Below are 17225 nucleotides of genomic sequence, written 5' to 3'. Positions count from 1 at the left end.
TGGCATCCTCATCCTGTTGCACACTTCGAAAAACACCTCGTAGAGTCATTATGGACCCACACATCTGCAGACACTTTTATGAAGTAGACACTCAGAATGTAAGACACGATAGTAAAGACACATGTCCATTCCACGGTGTACGCTGCTAATAATAATGTCACTCAGGATATTACGAAGTTTGAAGCCACGTAACAGCTACACAAGCCGCGTGCGGCTTGCCAAATGCTTAGCAATGCTGTACAGTGGACTTAGCTTGCCCAAGTCAGCAAACAGTCGCTTACGCCTCAGCTGCAGGCAAACCACCAGATGTAACCTGCTGTAATATGAAAGCTCGTGGCTTCGAGATGAATTTTCAGTCTAATTACCCATTTACTACATGTACGCTTGGGTACAAAATAAGTTGGGACTGCATCTCTTGCACATTCACCACCTTGACAATTACCTTTACACTACTACAGAAACACATTAAGTACTAAAGAACCATCTACAACCTGCTACCTCCTCTAATGTGGCAGTCACTACAATAGACGTATCGTATCTAGTAGGGGTCAAGAACAGGAGATACAGAGGCAATACGCATAAAAGAATTTTGCGCCGCCCAGTTTCTAGGGAGGTATTACGATGACACAATTATCGCTATAGGTAAGTCAGTCATGTATGAGCACCACTGCACTGTGGGATCTTTAACTCAACTCCACGAGGACCAGCATTTGACTCCCAGATGTGTCAAACGGAACAATTCTGATAATAGGTCACTGGCTTATACTGCATTGTCGTCTCACTTCTATTTTCACTTAGGTATCAAATGCTGTATTTGGAAAAAGAGGAAAAAGCTACACACTTGAAGAAAACCATATCTGAGATATAGCGCTGAGGAGGAGTAAAGAACAGTTCTGTCACATTAAGCTCAAAATATGTGAAGGGTAAATGAAGTGATTACAATAATCACACGATGGAGAGTCTAATGCTGCAAGTTTTGTTTTCTGCCTAAGCCAGCCATTGTAACCGATTCACCGCTCCTCTCTTGTTACAGTGTCCACTTTAGCTATTCTCTGAGGATATATCGTTTGATATGAGCTAGGTTTTAAATAGTAGGTAGCCAGTGTTATCTTTCAGTGTGTCTATTCAGTATATCGATTGCCAATCAGTAAACTTTTAGGCAAACCCATCCGCCTACCACCTATTGCAGCAAGTTGTTCGAACCCTAGGGGTCAAACCACCTACCTGTAACCTCAGGCTGGCCGTTGTGGCCTAGCGGCTCTAGGTGCTTCAGTCCGGAACCGCGCTGCTGCTACGGTCGCAGGTTCGAATCCTGCTTCGGGCATGAATGTGTGTGATGTCCTTAGGTTAGTTAGGTTTAAGTAGTTCTAAGTCTAGGGGTCTGATGACCTCAGATGTTGAGTCCGATAGTAGTCAGAGCCATTTGAACCATTTGTAACCTCAAACTGTCGATATGGGGAGGCCCAAACTTAAGCCTATGTATCGACACTATCATCTGATGATTGATTCTTTCTTGGTCATTCGCTCCCACCTCATATCCAGTGAGTGCACTGGATCTGAGTTTTATGGCTATCTCTCATCAGAACTTGGGTTGATCCCGGTGGAGATTCGAGTCCTCCCTCGGGTATAGGTGTGTGTGTTTGTCCTTAGGATAATTTAGGTTAAGTAATGTGTAAGCTTAGGGACTGATGACCTTAGCAGTTAAGTCCCATACATTTCACACACATTTAGAGCTTGGGTTGAAAGATGTTTACGATAGGTCATACTTTCTTGTAATAAATTACCTAATCACGTGTCCCCACCTATTAACCCATGAGATTTCACACACATTTGAACATTTTTGAACAGATTCGACGTGATGTTAGACAAGAATGCCTTTAATGCGACAAAGACGCCGTTTTCAACACTTCATAAAATTTGAACTATGTCGTGTAATAGGGCTACTTGAAGCTGGATGGTCCTTTTGCGATACTGCAGAAAGACTTGGAAGGAATGTAGCCAATCTAAATCGCATGACAGCGGTGGTAACGACAATGTATGATCGCAAGAAGATATGCACCAGACGGCTATGTGGCACTACTGAGAGGGAAGACCATGGAGTTCCGTGCATGGCTTCGGGGCATCAGACTGCATCTGCAGCAGCAATTTGAGCAGTGGTTGGCACAACAGTGACACAACGAATTGTTACTACTCTGTTACTTCAAGCCCCCCAACGACAAGGTTTTACTCGCCTGCCTCCCTGGTTGCTCCAGAGGCCCAGCGTCCTTTTAGACTTGTCGGAGTATCGGAGGAGCTGCACTCCTGCGTTTGTTTTTACCTCCTTATTTTATGATATTTTAAAGCAGCATCCCGACCATGTACCAGTATTTACGGATGGATCTAAATGGGGGGACTCTGTTGGTTGTGCTGTTGTTTTCCCTGATCGAGTCGTCAAGTTACGGCTTCCTGCGGCGTTTACCATCTTTGATGCCGAATTGTTTGCGATCTTGTGGGCATTCGAGCAGATGAGATGTGTTCCCAGTTTTAAGTTCCTCATCTGTTCTGACTCCCTGAGTGCCCTTCAGACCATGCAACACTTGTACCCAGCGGATACGGTCGTCCAGAACATCCATGATGCCCTACTCCACCTGCAACGGCAGGGGAAGGAGGTTTCCTTCTGCTGGGTGCCGGGGCACGTGGGTATTAGGGGAAACGAACTGGCGGATGTGGCTGCCAAAGATGCATGTTCCCGCCCTCACGTTGTTGAATGTGCCGTCCCCCTCCATGCTGTTACCTCCCTCCTGCGTTTTCGCGTTATGCGTCAGTGGGAAGAGGAGTGGATGGCAGTCGGTGAAAATAAGCTGCGTCTGGTCAAGGCCACCACGCGGCCATGGCGTACGTCCTACCAGTCATGCAGGAGGGATGAGGTTCTCCTCACTCGCCTCCGCATCGGGCACAGTCCCTTAACGCATGGTTTTTTACTTCGGCGGGAGGACCCCCCAATCTGCAGTGCTTGTGGCGTCCAGATTACTGTCCGCCACATTTTTCTTGACTGTCTTTTATTCTCTGACCAGAGGGCTGTGGTTTCTTTGCCACCGGATTTGCCCTCTATTTTGCAAGATGACGCAACGACTGTAGTTAAGGCCTTGCGGTTTTGTGTCCTGTCCAATTTGTTGCCTCGGATTTTAGGGAGAGGGTTTTAATGTGCTGCTGGGTGACTGGCTCACCCAGGTTTTAGATAAGAGGTTAGCCAGTCACGATTACCTCCTTGTTTCCCTTCGGTTTCTGTTCTATTTTCCTTGTGTTTCCTTTCCTTTTTAGTGTGTTCCTTCTCCTCTTGTTTTGCCTCCGTATGTGAGGATTTGGAACTGCGTCAGGTCTGTGTCTTTTAGCCGTTCTCCTTGTTCGCTGTTCGTCTTAGTCCCTTCACTGCATGTGTTCCTGTTTTTATGCGTTTGGGCGCTGATGACCACGCTGTTTAGCGCCCGTAAACCTCAAACACACACACACACACACACACACACACACACACACTGTTACTTCAAGTACAGCTGAGACCCAGACTCCTGTAGCTCGCACTCCGGTGACCCCAGCCCACCGCCAATTGTAACCCCAGTAGTGTCATGTGAGAGCTCACTGAAGTGCAGGGTGGAGGTCTGATCCGTTTCCTGATGAAATCTGCATCTGCCACAGTGCAAGTCATGGCCGTGTGTTGACTAGAAGAAGGCCAGTTGAAGGCCTGCAACTAACCTGTCTTCATACTGGATACACTGGACCAACACCTGGAGCTATGGGCTGGGGTGAGATTTCTTACGACAGCAGGTACACTCTCATGGTTATCTTACGGACCCTGATGGAAAATCTGTACGATGATGTGGTGATTCGCCTGTTGTGCTGCCATTCATGAACAGCATTTCCCTGGGGTATTTTCCACCAGGACAACACTCGCCCACATACCGTTGTTTGCAACCCAACATGTTCTACAGAGTGTCAACGTGTTCCCTTGGCCTACTCTGTCACCAGATCTGTCTCCAATCGAGCACATATGGGACATAATCGGACGTCAACTCCAGCGTTTATCCACTAACATTATTAAACGTCCCTGTATTGACCGACCAAGTGCAACAGACACGGAACTCCATCCTACAAGCTGACATACGGCACCTGTATAACACGTATGAATGTTTGCATTCAACATTCTGGCTGGTACACCGACTACTAATGTACAGCTTTTCACATTTGCTATGGGGTTTACATTAACCTGTGATCTTGCAACGTTAATCACTTAAATATGTTACCTTGACTAATGTATTCCTGAAATTTCATTACTCTTCATTAATTATTTTGTTGTGCTGCGATTTTTCCGTCCATGTATTTAATCTATTTGTTTTTCCGTTTTATGTAAGAACGTTTTGTACTGAGGCAGTCTTATAGGTAAATTCCATTTTGATCTGTGCAAAATGTTTTTGCAAACTTATTTTTTCTCGATTACATGTATTAAATGTACATCTGTTCATTATGTGTTCCAAAATTAAGTTTAATGGATAGGAGAGAATATTATTTTCTAGCGGGGCAACTGTCCATCCCCACTAGATCCATGGAGGGACAGGTTATAATACAGAGTCTTCAGAGAACGTATCTCTATTGCCGTCTAGCCTAGTCCCTTCACAAAGAGAGAGAGAGAGAGAGAGAGAGAGAGAGAGTAAAATGAAATTACAACCACTGTCCCAATCACAGATTCTCTTGCCGGCCGGTGAGGCCGAGCGGCTCTAGGCGCTTCAGTCTGGAACGGCGCGACCGCTACGGTCGCAGGTTCGAATCCTGCCTCCGGCATTGATGTGTGTGATGTCCTTAGGTTAGTTAGGTTTAAGTAGTTCTAAGTTCTAGGGGACTGACGACCTCAGATGTTAAGTCCCATGGTGCTCAGGGTCATTTGAAACATTTTGAACAGATCCTCCTTCCTTGTACAAATATAAGTTCATTGGTTGTAGGCTCAGGGCAGCATACTTGTTTATTAATAAGACTATGAATTTAATTCGCTTGTCTGTGAATTAAAAATCATTTTCTCAAGCTGTCTGTATCCACAGATTGTTTCGGTGACACAGGACTATCAAATGGTAGGGACAGAGAAATTTCTGGTTCACTTATCAGTAAATTCATAAATTCCTCAAAATGGCGTAAAACTGATACAAAATACAAGATGAGCTATACAAAATTTATAGTTGATGTGATGAATGGCAGCTGGCTCTTAATGTAGAAAAATGTAAATTAATGCAAATGAGTAGGAAAAACAAACCCGTAAAGTTGGGATACAGCACTAGTAGTGACCTGCTTGACACAGTCACGTCGTTTAAACATCTGGGCGTAACTTTAGGAAGCGATATGAAATGGAACGAGCATGTCAGGATTGTTGTAGGGAAGGCGAATGGTAGACTTCGGTTTATTGGGAGAATTTTAGAAAAGTGTGGTTCATCCGTAAAGTAGACAGCGTATAGGATGCTAGTGCGACTCGTTCATGAGTACTGCTCGAGTGTTTGGAATCCGCACCTGGTCGGATTGAAAGAAGACATAGAAGCAATTCAGAGGCAAGCTGCTAGATTTGTTACCGGTAGGTTCGGTCACCATACAAGTATTACGAATTTGTTTTGGGAGCTCGAGTGGAAATCACTGGGGGAATAAGACATTCATTTCGACAAACGCTGTTGAGAAATTTAAAAAATCGGCATTTGAAGCTGACTGCTAAACTATCCTTCTGCCGTCAAATATTTCGGGTAGAGACCACGAAATAAGATAGGAGAAATTAGGGCTGAAACGGAGGCATACAGATAGTCGTTTTTCTCTCGCTCTGTCTGCAAGTGGAACAGGAAAGGAAACGACTAGTTGTGGTACAGGGTACCCCCTGTCACTCACCGTACGGTGACTTTCGGACTATGTATGTAGATGCAGATGTAGATGCAGATGAACTGCAGAAGATCCAGTGGCATTGGTTTAAAAATTCGAGCGAAGACGTTGGGCGGAGGAACACCACCCTCTCCGGCGGCCAGACGCTTGACGCAAGAGCGCCCCTACCTGTGGCCCACAGCGAGTCTACGAATCGCTCGTGTAGTCTGAAATAATGGATTGGCAAGTTACTCTCTATTTGTATCGAGACTGTCTCTCATTTCAGTATGTTTACGAGAATATATTAATTTCAATCAGCAATCGAAATTCCTGCAGTACGCCAAGAAGAATCCAACGCCATTACGGTTTGCAGAGCAACAGACCATCAGGTGAGGTTCTTCTAATCTGATGGATGGGAGAACGGTGAAAGACAGGACTTATTTATTTCTTTCATTGGATTTCCAACCAAAGCTAGGACTAAAACAAATCTACACAAGTAACTGATTCCCTGAAACTTGTGTGTTATCCTGAACCAATTTCAGGAGACTAGCAGCAGTCGGCCTATGGAGTTACCGTCCGGTGCGTTGGCTGCTGTCAACACGGCAACACACACGGCCGCGATGGGAGTGGTGCCACGACCGATAAGTATGTACTGCTGATGAATTCGTCACATTGTGGAAGCGATGAATGGCGATTCTGCACTACCTCGGATACCTTACGTCTGTGAGCATGACTGCGCCCTGGAGAGAAATCACATTCTTCACGTGTTTTGGAAAGGCACAGTGGTGTTGCTCCTGGCGTGATAGTGTGGGAAGCCGCCGGGTATTACGTCAAGTCATGGCTAGTAGTGATTGAGAGAACTCCGACGGCACAACAGTACGTCATGGACATCGAGCGCACTCATATGATACCTCTTATATGATAATGTCGCGGCGTCGTTTTTTAAGAAGACGATGCTTGTGCACACATGGCATGTGTCTCTATAAACTATGTGAGTGATGTTGCGGTACTCCCAGGTGCAGCAAGATCTCCACATCTGTCCCAGGCAGGACATGTGTGGGAGAGCTCAACCCTGTCCCAGTGTCAGTGTACTGGGTCTGAAGGACTAGTTACAACAGTTACTGGGCAGCTTGCCTCAGGAAAGGAGGCAGCGTCTTTATGATACCCTTCCCAAGCGAATCACTGCATGTGTCCAGGTCAGAGAGGGTGCAGTGACATACTTGTAACTGGACTCATACTGCTAAATTCTTTGTAAATTGGACTCGATCACTGAAGTCATTGAAATAATATCACAACGGATGTCAAAATTCCAAAGAAAGAAGAATTTACTGTTATGGAGAAACATTCCCCTACTTGGTGGAATCCCAAATGCTCTAGAGAAATTGCAAAACGTGGACTTGCTTTGAAAACCTACCGCCAGAATTCTAACCTGGATAGCATCTTGGAAGTCAGAAAAGTAAATTTGCGTGTCAAACAAATTCCTGTAAAAATGAGAAAAGGAAAGTTTGGTCTTTTATTTTTTCATTCAGTAAACTGCTACTACGACAAGGATTTGGTACAAAGGAAGTCCTTTACAAAGAGCAGACTGCCATCCAATTTTCCTGCTTAAAGTACCTGGAAAGAGGAATTTATCGAGACGCTCGCTCCATCCATGGTACCGTATCAAAATCATCCATCTCCTGTTGAAAATGTCTATCATCATATCCTGTTCCATCTATTCTCTAATGAACTAAATGTTGCTATTAAATCATCGGGCGACAACTGTCGTGGCATTGCTACCATTCATTAGTCAATGGTTGAGACTCTGCCCATGGAAGCAAAATATGTGCAATTTTTCAATTTTAATTAGTAGTGGATCAAGCAAGAGCTAATCGAAACATAGAAGAAGCAATTTACAATTCTAGTTCTAATAAGTCGGAAAGATACAAATATCGCCTCTAGCCATCGACCGATCGCATTGTCGTCTTGTGTAGAATGATCCTGAAGTTAATTGTAAAGAGGAGAATGTTATGGTGGATTGAAATTAGTAATTTCATGCCTCGGAGCCAAAGGTAGCATGGAAAATCTGTATATGCTCGCTATGTACATTACCTCAGCCAACGAAAGAAACGTTCGTCGCTGCTTTTCTTGACCTTAAGAGGCTTATTATCACGTTTAGATTCAGATTCTTTTGGACAAGCTGACAGGATTCGGAATTCCTTCGACGAAGATATACGGTATCAGTGCCCTGGCGTCTCAAAGAACAATCTGTGTCGGATTCAAAGGAAACATACTCGAACCTTTTCTTGCCTCCCACGGCTTGCCCCACGGTGTAACTTTCAGTCCTCTTGTGTATGGTTTTGTACATCCATGAAATAGGACGAACAGTCACTCTTTCCGCAAAAAAATAATATACAAACGATGTACGTGTTTATTCAAATACAGACTCGTATCTTCGGACCAAAACAGAACTGCTCAATACTATAGAACACGTCGATGAATGGCATTCCAGATAAAATCTTGTGCTCGATTCCCCGGAATGATATTTGTCTCACGACTAAGCTGGGCTCCTCACATATAATATACAGTCAATAAATGTGAGAGAGGATTAAATGTAATTCGCTCATTCATCCGTGTGTGGCGGGGAACGCATTACAGTATTCTCGTTACCATTTGCGGAGGTACTGTTCGATCAAGAATGGACCATGGCTTCAGGGTATCAAAAGACCCCTAATGTTTATTTCATGAAATTAGATACTTTTCGATACAGTCCCATTTGTAACTATCGTGGAACTATACGTTGGACGCTTACAAATGGCCTTTTAGTGGGTTGGCTCTGAGCACTATGGGACTTAACATCTGTGGTCATCAGTCCCCTAGAACTTAGAACTACTTAAACCTAACTAACCTAAGGACATCACACACATCCATGCCCGAGGCAGGATTCGAACCTGCGACCGTAGCGGTCACGCGGTTCTAGACTGAAGCGCCTAGAACCGCACGGCCACACCGGCCGGCGCCTTTTAGTGGAAGCAGGAGAGAAGTCCTTGGGCATCAGACGTAAAATTATGTCAGATAAATTTTTCATTCAAGGCATGACAACACAGTCTATAAAAGTAGAGAATGCGTTTACTAATTACGGACTGCCATCGACAGTAGAAATAAAATTCCGACCACATGTGCCAGCTTTGAAATTTGGTCTCCTATCTTTCATTCTATAAGATATTCTTCGCATTTGCCTTCATGTGACTATGACCTTGACACAGTTGGCTTCCAGATTCCAGTATAGAATTTTAATGTGACAGGATCGGAAGGTGTAAACATAGTGATCTCGTTGAAACTAGGTGGCCTTGTTGTATCTGCATGCATACAGATGAGTGCAAAATTGCCCAAGAGGAGCATACTAGATGTGCCTTTCTATGTCCTCAGATTTATACCTACAAACTACCTACAAGCGCTTCAGTGTTTTACGACGGAGACAGCGGAAATTTTGGAAATACTCAAGTTTGTATACCTTCAACTCCCTTCTTCAAGATATTAATCGTGCCTGACTCCATGAGTCTCCTTAAAAATATTCAGCATTGGAGGTGGAACAAAATAAGCAACCGTTATACACTTGATGTGTTACAAGATCATGGTCGCAATAAATGGAAATGTCAGACAGTCCTTCTGCTGTGGGTGCATTACCGCGTTAGTGTCTGCTGTAATGAGGAAGTTAACGTACTAGTGGACCGAGTTCATCTATAGGGACTGCCCCCGATTAAAAATTGCCATATACAGACTACTTACGTGAGGTCAAGAGCAACGGGAAACGTCAGTGGCAAGAGATGTAGAAAGTGTTTCAACAAAAATGGATATTGCGCGGCATCACAGCCCAACATTCCTACAAGGACTCATTTTGACAGTCAACGATTTCCACCTTCATCCTACTCTGTTTTAATCACCTCTCTTCCTTTACACGCAGCCGGCCGGAGTGGCCGAGCGGTTAAAGGCGCTACAGTCTGGAACCGCACGCCCGCTACGGTCGCAGGTTCGAATCCTGCCTCGGGCATGGATGTGTGTGATGTCCTTAGGTTAGTTAGGTTTAAGTAGTTCTAAGTTCTAGGGGACTTATGACCACAGCCGTTGAGTCCCATAGTGCTCAGAGCCATTTGAACCATTTGAACCTTTACACGCACACGCAGTCAACATTTACGGTTCTCCTCCATGTGAAATGATTCTGAGCTAGAAATGGATATAACCTATATCTTGTTTCCGTGTACCAGATGTGACTGTAAAACATCAGAATTTTTGAAGACATTGATGAGTATGTGATACCACCACCCTCAAGTCACTACTTCTATTTTGTTTACTGATGAGACTCCTGTTTATTCAGTGACTGTTAGTTTCCCCAAGACTAACGGAACAATCTGTAGGTTTTAGTAGTATTCATATTTTCATTTTTAGTGTATGTATAGCCTATAATAAAATTTAAGAAATAATGTGAACTGATAACACTAAAATGTCGTATTCAATCATAGCGCAATTTGTTGAAAATTTAATGCGGAAAACATTGTGGCTGCTTGAGATTTTAAATCTGTAAATATGCTTTTACACATTTCCTCCTTAAATGTAAGTGAAATATGTAAACTGTTATATCCTAGCCAGTAATGCCACCCGAGCCCGCTGCCAAAAGGTTGGCAGCATCAAAGTCCGGACGCCGTCCGCATAAGCAGCGCCAGCGAGACAGGAAATCGCCGCAAGTCTGCGCGCGCCACCGCTGGCTTCTGGTTTCTTAGCGCTGGAGTTGCGAGCGCTAGGACAGTTCTGTATTCGCCGCTCAGTTGTATACTCGCCACCGAATTGTGTACTTGCTAGTCAGTTGTGTGTTCATCGCAGCAGAGTTGTTGTTTGTCGCCAGCCGACGCTGACCTAGCCGCTCCGACTCGAACTAGACAGATCTCTGTAGACACGGAGTTCACTATTGTGTTTCTGTACCTTCGACAATAAAGATAAGTACCGACTTTTATTTAACCAGAGTGTTTGGGTTTTCATCTTTCTGTTCACTGTTCCAGCGGACCGGTGGGCCCGCTATTAAAAGTGTGGCGGTGACTTCGTAAGCCGTTTCTACCGCGAATTGTTTGTCGCTACGAACACCGCCACAAAATAAACATCTTTTCTGATGCGTAAATCGTGTACAAATTTTAGAGGCAAAATAAAAAAAAAGTCTTCTCTCTTACACGCTCAAATAACCATAGTTTGTAGACCTCTCTTCACAGTCATAGGGCTACAATGATAATGATGAGCATACATTACGATTTTATATCGTGTAAAACATCACGTTGTAAAAGTTTTAAGTGTTTGTGGCTATTATACACACATCAAAAAAAGTTTTGCATCACCCGGTTCCCAGAACTCCTGAAGATAGACGTTGACTGTGGATACTGTACCACAGGCACAGTCCCTTTGACTGTTCGACCATGCATGAGCAGCGCCTGTTAGACTGAGAGGTTCCGACAGCCGATCAGTTCCACTCATTCCACCAGGAAGGAGATACACGGCTCGTGTTGTCTGCAGTTCAGCCATGCCTAGACGGTAAATACCGCGGTTCAATGGCGTCTGCATTGTTAATTTGTGCCGAGAAGGGCTCTCAACAAGGGAAGTGTCCAGGTGTCTCGGAGTGAACCCAAGCGATGTTGTTCGGACACGGAGTAGATACAGAGAGACAGGAACTGTCGATGACATGCCTCACTCAGGCTGCCCAAGGGCTACTACTGCAGAAGTTGCCGCTACCTACGGATTATGGCTCGGAGGAACTCTGACAGCAACGCCACCATGTTGAATAATGCTTGTCGTGTAGCCGCAGGAAGTCGTTTTACGACTCAAACTGTGCGCAGTAGGCTGCATGATGCGCAACTTAACTCCCGACGTGCATGGCAAGGTCCGTCTTTGTGACCACAACACCATGCAGCGCGGTACAGATGGGCCCAACAACATGGAGACGAGTTTGGAGGCAACTTGGTCAGGCTGAACGCCTTAGACACACTGTCCAGAGAGTGTAGCAAGGTGGAGGTTCCCTGCTGTTTTGGGGTGGCATTATGTGGGGCCGACGTACGCCGCTGGTGGTTATGGAAGGCGCCGTAACGGCTGTACGATACGTAAATTCCATCCTCCGACCGATAGTGCAACCATATCGGCAGCCTATTGGCAAGGCATTCGTCTTCATTGACGACAGTTCGCGCCCCCATTGTGCACATCCTGTGAATGACTTCCTTCAGACACGAAACGTATAGAACATGCCTGTGATAGATTGAAAAGGGCTGTTTATGGACGACGTGACCCACTAACCACTCTGAGGGATCTACGCCGAAACGTCGTTGAGGATTCGGACAATCTGGACCAACAGTGCCTTGATGAACTTGAGAATAGTATGCCACGACGAATACAGGCATGCATCAACGCAAGAGGTTGTGCTACTGGGTATTAGAGGTACCTGTGTGTACAGCAATCTAGACCACCACCTCTGAAGGTGTCGCTGTATGGTGGTACAACTTGATATATGTGATTTTCATGAGCAATAAAAAGGGCGGAAATGATGTTTATGTTGGTCTCTATTCCAATTTTCTGTACAGGTTCCGGAACTCTCGGAACCGAGGTGATGCAAAACTATTTTTGATGTGTGTATAAAGTGCATTCAAGAAGAACCGAGCCAGAGTATCTAAAATGAAAACCGCGCAAAGGACAGTAATCTCATTGCCAGCAGAAGAAGGTGTGGTCCTTATAAGAGCGCTGAGATCCCAAACTCGCAGCTAGAGGAACACAGGCTCAAAGGGACGTGACGACAGAACGATCATGAACAAGCATCGAACGTCCGATATACTCAGTCGCGCTGAAAAAAAGCGAAATACGGCTTCCGAAGAAGAGCAAATGGGTGTAATGCGTTATAAAGCCTTAACTTCACTATTTTCAGCATGACAGTGCAGTAGATGATCACACTTGCTCGTGCTCACTCTGTTATCACGTTAGTGAGCGCCTGTTTTGTTCTGGCGTCGATGTTGGGACTTCAGCAAGGCTACTATCCTTTCAGCAATTGTCGTTTTACAGCTACCGGCTCGCTTTTTTAACGCATCTTATGGTTTCTAAATCAACTGCGTGACACATGAACTTCTCAGATTTTCGGAAGAATGTTTTTTAGGTGCTGTATCTTTCTGAATTGCTATTTCTTGGAAGTTATGCTTAAGTGATATAGCAAACACGAAGATAAATAACTTACCATATTTTTCTGTTAAAACGGTTTATGTTTTCTTTAACGAACCAGTTTATTACTACCATTAATAATATTGCTATTCAGATGACTGTTAAAATTGTATTCATCTGTGGCATGTTAAAAGTAACGGTAACGGCAATATGTATTTATTTTTTTTTGGTGTGGGGGGGGGGGATATAGTAACTATACAAGACCCCCTACCCCAGAATCGAGCCCTGGATCTGCGCGTGTACAGAAGCAGTCTAGCAACTATAGGAATCCAACGCACCAAAATCATCTAAGATGGGTAGGATGGTCAGAGCCTTCAACATCACGTGAACACAAGCCTCAGGGTCTTTCTGTCTGGACTCATCTCAAGACTGAAATGTACAGTACTCGTACCGATAAATTTTCAGAACAGCGAATTGATAGTTTTGTCAAGCTTTGTGAGATAATGCTGGTGTGTTTGAAGGATTCGTAACTAAGTACAGTAATGTATCCAAATGGATAATGACACATGAAACACCTCATTTAACAAGCAGGAATATACAGCAAACTGTAACGTATAACGTGCTGAAGTAATATTGTATTTCTTGCTAAGGTGGGTCGTGAATGAAATTTTTGCCCAGTTCGCTAGGGACTGAAATAAAAGTTTTCATTTGAAATACACTTGTAGCAACTAGGACAGTATTTGTATTGATGTAAGTACCGGTTCGTAAACAACTGTCTGGCAAACGGCTAGTTTGTGAACGCATGTTTACTGCAACGTTCCTACTTCTGTCATCGTGCTCTTCCACCCAGGTCAGTTTTCACTGTTATGATTCACCCTTCACTACTGATTTTAAAGCATCCATTTCGTTGTTTACCTTAGAAATTTTTCTCTGCGTGATTGTGAGAGACATACCGAGATTGTCCGTTTGCAGGTACAAGACATTCCTAGTGTAGTGTAGTAGGTATGACGTTGATGGAGGGATTCCGCTGTAAACTGTAACGCGCCTGCATGTCGGCGTAATAGAGCGCAAGACGTGGACAGATCCAGCTATCAGGCTGTGCCCTAATCCGCTTACTGAGCGTGATTGATCGGCGAAGAGACGCCCACAATGGCCGCTGACACTGACCGATGGCTGACGCGTCGCCGTCAATGGATTTAATTACCCACGGCAGCAGTAAGTCGCCAGCCATTACTGTAATGTCCCCCGTCACACATTCAAATGCAAGTGTGAATGCATAATTCCGAGGAGAGTTACTTCAGTAATTTGCCGTTTGTCCATAGTAAGTCGTCTGGCCGTCTTTGACATTGATTAGAGACAGTATAACAATCCAACAGATTTCACGGGAAATCTGAATCCATAATAACTGTATTTTGACTAATATATTTGTTTCTACTAACAGCTAAATCTTCCAACAGAAATAACACGTCGGTATGCATTCGCAATCGAGGAGACAATTCTCATACTCGCTGAGGTTTTGGGGGGTAACAGTTTTGCTTCCTCTCCACCTCTCCACCCCCCCCCCCCCCCTCCCACCAACCACGCAAATATAACTTGCTGTGACCTTTCTTTTAATGAGACATAATACTTAATATTTTAAAAATTATAACAATATTTTATTACTATTCTACTAAACATTTTATATGTAAATTGGTTCACTTCAGTACTTAGTTCATCGTTCAGTATAAATTCCAAAAAATATAAATTTGGATAAAAACATCATCTGAAAAGCATTTATCTGAAAATCTGGTTAAGTATGTGTCCTGCAATTGTTTTAAGAACTATAATAGCAACCGACTTTCATAACTTTGACAACTTCATAATTTGCACCACATAATATCGAAATGTGCAGTCAGCAATATCAGTACTTCGTTCAGCTGTAATGCTTTGAACACAGGCTTACAGACAGCGGCTGCGTGAGTATATAAACAGGAGGAATGTTGTTTCTTTCTGTCGTTTCCATCTAGGTTCGGGAAAGTCAGTCTTTCTGTTATTTCTTATTACTTTGGCGTTTCCCATTCGGTGTTGCCTTTCCTCAGCTTCTAGTTGTTTACCGCTTCCTCCTGTGGACTCGCGAATTATGTCAAACTTATTATTAGTAGCAGTGTGTGAATGGGAACCTATTCCTGGCTGGAATTTCTTACCATTTTCGAGACTCAGAGGTCTCTCCATACTGTACCCTCCGAAAGATAACTGAAAAATTCTGGGGGATTATTATTACAACAGTACGCATTTTAGTAAAATGTTTGGGGTTTAGGAGTCATGGCCCCTATCCTACGGATCCGCGTCTGCTCAAGGAAAATGGGAACATTTATTGGCAAAAAAAAAAAAAAAATTCTGCCGCACTGTTTTCAGCGCATTCTGGTGCATAAAGGCGTATCAAAAATTTGAAAGACTTAGTTTATTGGATACAAGTAACATTAAATGTCATGCTCGTATGTCTCTCGAGACGTAAATTGGATAGAAAACAACTATTTTAATCGCTGGGACTGATTTCTTTTAATTGTTACAGAAGGATTTGAGGTAGTAGCTAATGCGCTGTATTCGTGTTCAGGAGCAGCATCGTTACTGAATTTTTGCGTTGTTTTCCGAAGAAATTTCATGTGATTATTGGCGGTGCCCACAGTCGCTTCCTTTCCCCTCGCCTAATCTGCACTTGTCCCGTGCATTTAGAAACTACGATGTCGTCGAGTCCATCCTTTCTTTCGCGTCACTACCACCTGTAAACGACTCGCAAATATTAATCACCGTCTCACTGCCCCTTTACTAATTCCCAGGACATGTATTTCTTCGGTAGGTGACAGTCACCTCCTTCGTGAACAGCTTACTTCTGTGTAAGTTGATGGAAAATCTAGAAGAACTGATTATGCTCACAGCATAGACGCGGCAAGGTCGTGTGAGAATAACATAATGGACTCTTAATTAGCGCTTCAACCTCACTTCTCCTCATCCTTATTTTCTTTTTAGAAGATTTTCTTGAACCAGTAAAGGTGAAGTCATGACAGCTGTGGCTGATTTCCTCCCAATTCTTCCGTGAATACTATACTGGTATCCGAGATTGCGAATTAAGTGTCTTACTGAATTTGCCGGTTTGCTGGGTGGCGCGAACTGATTTTCAATTCAGTTTGTGTTCCATAACACTTCAGTACTTACGTGGTTTACAAGTTAAATATATAATCTAATAAAGTTCAGCCCTGCTAATGAATGTAGTTGATATCTCAGGCTAATATTCCGACTACGAACAGCGGCCACCCTTGAGTGATCTAGCACCTTACGCTCTCACTACAAGTCTACTGTAAAAATTTTACGCTCACTTAGAATAGGACTTCGGTAACGGCCTTGCCGCAGTGGATACACCGGTTCCCGTGAGATCACCGAAGTTAAGCGCTGTCGGGCGCGGCCGGCACCAGGATGGGTGACCATCCAGGTCGCCACGCGCTGTTGCCATTTTTCGGGATGCACTCAACCTCGTGATGCCAATTGAGGAGCACCCAGACTACAAATCTGTTCGTCAGTCTGGTGACTCGATCTGTTGTGCTGTTATTCATGAACAGCATTCCAGGGGATGTTTTCCAACAGGACAACGCTTGCCCACATACAGCTATTGTAACCCAATGTGTTATACAGGGTGTTGACGTGTTGCCTTGGTCTGCTCGATCACCAGATCTGTCTCCAATCGAGCACATATGGGACATCATAGGACTATTTCAGCATCACCCACTAACAGCATTAACAGTTCCTGTATTGACCGACAAAGTGCAACAGACATGGAACTATCCTACATACTGACAACGGGCACCTGTACAACACAATTCATGCTCGTTTGCATGCTTGCATTCAACGTTCTGGCGGTTACACTGGTTTGTAATGTACCAGCATTTCACATTTCCAATGGCTTATCTCGCTCCTTCATTAATCTGTGACCTTGCGATGTTCATCACTTAAATATGTTACCTAGACAACTGTACTCCCGAAGTTTCATTAGTCTACATTAATTATTTTTCAGTGTTGCAATTGCTTTCGTCAGTGTACATTGAATATATTTATATAAATATCAAATAAGAAGTTCTTAAGGTTTCCCAGGAGTAAGACATCCCTCCGTTATAATTAATTAAGAAGAGTGAATGTCTTCGGCGGTCTTAAAATTGTGATCTTGAACTGCTGTAAACCCT

At 43.9% G+C, this 17225-nt stretch overlaps 1 pseudogene; it reads left to right on the top strand.

The window, feature by feature from the left end:
* The first annotated feature begins 16382 nt into the window (after positions 1-16382).
* On the top strand, positions 16383-16500 carry LOC124723550 (annotated as a pseudogene).
* Positions 16501-17225: the final 725 nt, after the last annotated feature.

Source organism: Schistocerca piceifrons, chromosome X (genome assembly GCF_021461385.2).
Source record: "Schistocerca piceifrons isolate TAMUIC-IGC-003096 chromosome X, iqSchPice1.1, whole genome shotgun sequence".
Taxonomy (NCBI): Eukaryota; Metazoa; Arthropoda; class Insecta; order Orthoptera; family Acrididae; genus Schistocerca; species Schistocerca piceifrons.
Note: the sequence above shows the minus strand (reverse complement) of the source record. Positions and strands in the feature narration are given on the sequence as shown.